Source organism: Etheostoma cragini, chromosome 18, assembly GCF_013103735.1.
Source record: "Etheostoma cragini isolate CJK2018 chromosome 18, CSU_Ecrag_1.0, whole genome shotgun sequence".
In the NCBI taxonomy this organism is placed as follows: Eukaryota; Metazoa; Chordata; class Actinopteri; order Perciformes; family Percidae; genus Etheostoma; species Etheostoma cragini.
The window spans coordinates 13,385,336-13,390,000 of record NC_048424.1 but is presented as its reverse complement, the minus strand read 5'-3'; positions in this window follow the sequence as shown (position 1 = coordinate 13,390,000).

Below are 4,665 nucleotides of genomic sequence, written 5' to 3'. Positions count from 1 at the left end.
TCTTGATAAATATGTGACAACACATTGAATAGCATTGAGCTCCTGTGAGCCACTGCTGCAATATCCAGATCTAATAGCACTCACAGTTCTGCCTCCAGGCATGACTGAGACAGAGTGCATGCACTCACATGAGCACCCCCTCGCACACACACACACACACACACACACACACACAGACAAGGCCAGCTAATTAAAAAAAAAAACGCTTCCTGAGACAAGGAGCACAAATAAAACAGAATTAGTATGTGTCCATGGCACAAATGTCTGTAGTCACACTGTAGGGACAAAACAACACACACACACATACACATGCACGCACGCAAGCACACACACACACGCACACAATCTGAGGCTGCCTATTTTAGCATAGTAACCCATGATTTTTTACATAGTTGCTTGAGCATCCACATTAAGATTTTAGGATTAAAATGGATTTCACAGGAAGTGTGTTTAGTTCTGCTGCTTGTGTTTTATCTTCATGTCTTTGTTTACCTTCAAGAAGGTAGCCTGAATGAAATATTCAGGGACATTATTTAAGTGGACTAAATCCTTTCACTCTGCAATTCAAAGTCAAAGAAATAAATACATTAGCTTTTTGATTCCTGGAAAAAAGTCCCTGTTAGTCACTCTTAGTCACTCACTGTTGCAAATTATTGTAAAAGCACAGTTGGTGGCAGCAGAAAATAGTGGGATGCTTATCACCCGGTGCTATAATAGGTACAGCGGTGAAGATAGCACAAAGCCTTAGGCACTTCTTCACAATGATCATAGATTAAATTCCTTAAAATGACACTTTAAATGGAATGTTACAGTAGTGAGATACCATTGCAAATTTGAAAATGAACTGTACATATAGTATGTTTTCTCTTTTTTTTCTCTACTGTGAACAGGTAAAGATGTGCAGTGTGTCGCTTGCATTAAAGAAGATTTCAGAAAATTACAGCCCCTAACCATTGTATCTATTTCCCCCCCTTTTTATCAACACAAACGATCACAGCATTAGTTAATTATTCGTAGAAATCAATGGGCATGTAACTCATGAGTGACACCAACCGCTCTACTCCAACGATGAATGAAGTTAGTGACAATGAGCCACAAAGGTTTGGTTTTTTGTCTTTATTAAAATGATACTGGGTGTAATGATACATTGTGTGTGTGTTCATGTGTGTGCACTCTGCTAGGAGCTTCTCCATCCAGCCATTCTAGTCCCAAGACACAGATGTCTATTTTGAGGAGGACCTTTAGTGTGTGGTCATAGTTACCGGGATCACTGCTGTTGAACGGAAACTCTGGTTAACATAGATGTGTGTTGCCTTTGAAGTTGTTTACAGGTTAGTTGTGTTTTTTTTTTTTCATGCATACATCCAAGCTTCATTGTGAATTTGAATACATGCGTGAGAATGAAAATGGCCTTGTAAAATGTTCAAAGGATTTTACTGACATTTCACTGTCAGCTGTGAATAGAAAAAGTGGATGGAAGCTTTGAATCTTTAGCGAGCATTAAATTGTCTCCAATCCCCGTGGCATGCTGTACTGGTCAGAAAATAAATGTGTGTCCGAACATGGTGAGTTGTGTTGGATACTCCTTTGAATTCCAAAGGAATCACAGCTACACTTTGTACTTTGCATCTACAGAAATTCAGGTTTTCATGTTGCTGGATTTCTTCTCTGACGACATCAAGGATTTCAGTGCCTCAACTTTCTCTAAAAGAAGACAGTGCTGCTGAACACTGAGTGTGTCTCTATGAATCACCTTGTGTGCAGAGCCAACGGCTAAAAGCCGCTCTTTTGCTGCACAAGCACATCGAGAGATTAGGAGATATTTGCCAAGATGGTGCTCAGTGTGCAGCTCATCCTCCCTTCTGCCACCAGCTCCACGTCGGTCCGGGGTTAGCTTCAAAACAATGCTTGATCTGCACAGGTTCAATTATTTTGTATCTTGATGTCTACTCCCTGGTTTATCAAAATCATTATTAGTTGTACACTGACTTTAATACTCCACATTGCTACTTATCTGCTTTTCTACTAGTGTGAATCCATGTTGTCAGATGGAAATCTGCAAAAAAAATGCGTGTGACTGTGACATCTCCACCTCTTCACCCCCCGGATGGTGACAGTTGTCTGTGTCTTCCTGCTCTGTTAAATGTATTATTCCTTATATTGCTGACACTGAGCGGCAAATGGTTCAGCTTTTACCAAAACAGTGGAGCTCACCACCACATTGCTCAACTTGGCTTTTGCAACCTTATAAAACACACTCGAGAAATAAAATAAAAGTCAGTACAAAATGCCGCAAAAAATGTTACAACTGTTTAAAAATGAGAGAGCTTCTGCAACAGGTGACTTCAAGCAGATCATCATTTTTTTGTGTGTGTGTGACTTTCATTCCTCAATGCAAGACCCTTAATATTATGGATTGGGGTCTGGATTTCCAGGCTACCAAGTTGGTGCAAGTCGTGAATATGTGTGTAAATCAGGAAAGAAAAGCCAGAGGCGAGCAGACTCAGAAGTGCAACGGAGTAACCTTTTCCATGTAATTTCCCCACTCTGGAGAACATTAGTGAATTGCATCAGGACTGCCTGGTGTTTTGAAGTAGACACAGTCAGGATACACCATTGGCCCTTTTGCTATACTATGTATAAAAAAGGTGCTGTTTTGCAATCTTAATGTCTCTAAAATAATGATGGATGGAAATGATCTCTTGACTCTGCAGTTCCGGTCTTAACTTATTGTTTCGGTTTGGGAAATGTTCAACAAAAGCAATTTCACATCTACTCTTATAACATTTAAGTGTGGTTTAGTATGACGTTCTTAGAATCTCCACACCGTTGTTTGGGTTTTATAATTTTCTATTTTTCCACAGAGGTTACCAGTGTTTTTCACCAGCGCAATATACTCATGTGTCTCACTTTACCTCCTCACCTTTTTTTCTTCTATCTGTCATTTTGCATGTCCTTCCATCTCTTTCCGTGTCTCGTTCCCCCCCCCCCCTTCCCCTCACTCTTCCTCTCTCTCCATGTCAAATTGTATCTAAATTCTGTCCATCCTCAATTCCACCCGGTGTATGCAGCAGATATGAGTCTACCCTTCACTGGTTCAATCACTGAAACGGATATTTCACATTCGTATCTATTTTCAACTACCTGGCTCGGCAGTTAGATAATGTTCGGATAGGGCGAGCTGCAGGAGGAATAACGTGTCATGAGTTGCAGAAGGCGTGTGTGTTTTTCTTGTGCATGTGTGTGCTTGTGTGGGCTGAGATAGGCTGGCAGCAGCAGGCATCTGGTGACATCTGGTCCAGACAGATAAAGTAAGAAACACGTACTCACACTTTCACTATCTGGGAAAAGGTGTAGTCTCTCTCTCTCTCTCTCTCTCTCTCTCTCTCTTTATGTCTCTCCATCAAAGTCTCAAATGAGCTTCATTGACATGTGAGCATGTGTTGGCAAAGCACAACAAGTGACATACAATAATACATGGCAACCTGACATGTATCAACAATTATATACACAACACTACAGTGTGCTATCTTTTATTTCTTCCACTTTGTCCTCACTCCCCCCCTTCCTTTCCTATTATGTCTTTTTCATATCGTTCGCACAATTACTCAATAGATAAAAATTGGGTGTGAAAAGGTCCCCAGGTGGACAAAGTGTCCGTGCAGTCCCCCTTTTACAACCAAAACCCAATACTGCTGAATTGTATATGTAAAGCTGAAAAAAAAATCTTTTAAGATTCTCCAAATTATTGTATGCTTTCTTCTTTCTTACTGTTATTTCCAAGGTATTGCTGTGAAAACACTGCCTCAATTTATGAGAGAAAGGGTTGACTCTTTTACTTTTTTGACACTTTTAAGCAAACAAGGACTACAGATCAGGGTTTGGGCCTCGTTACACAGCTAGTAAACTATCCATTAATACAAACTAGTGCTGTGCCCGTTCAAAATGTCACTAAAAAAACATTAATCCAGTAATGCAATCATTTCAGTAGGCTACTGCTGACTTAGTTAGCTTCTACAAATCCTCAGAATTAGACACACAAAAACACACACACACACACACACACACAAACTCAGATTGGATGGTTGATATATTCATCCTCTGAGCTAACAATGCTCTCACCATCAGGGGCCTCACCCTCAGGTGAACTGAGGCTGAAGTCCCTGTGGTCGCATGCACATTTGGCCCCGTCAGTAACCTCTGTGAGAGAGCAGATGATGACAAAGAGAAAATTAAAGAGGCTGACTATTACAAAGGCCACAGAAATGACAACGATGGGGACAGAAAAAAGAACAGAAGCAGGGAATTATGTAAAAAGAGAGGTGGAGGGATGTTGAGGATAACAAATTGAGAAGTTGAGTGGAATCATGGGCATGTGGATGGAGGACTAAGTAGGTAAGATGATAAATAAGAGAAGGATTGGTTGGATGAATAGGTGGATGCTTTGAAACATGGCCCCCAGGGAATCAACCATTATACACGGCACTGTCACTCAAGATTAGCAGCATAATTAAACTCCTGTCGCACTGTGTGTGGTTTGAATATGTCTGTGTGTACGTGCACATGCATTTGTTTGTGTCTATCTGAATGCATGTGTTGTTTTCCTGTGTGTGTGCGTGTGTGTGTGTGTGTGTGTGTGTGTGTGTTAGTGTGTGTGTGTGTGTG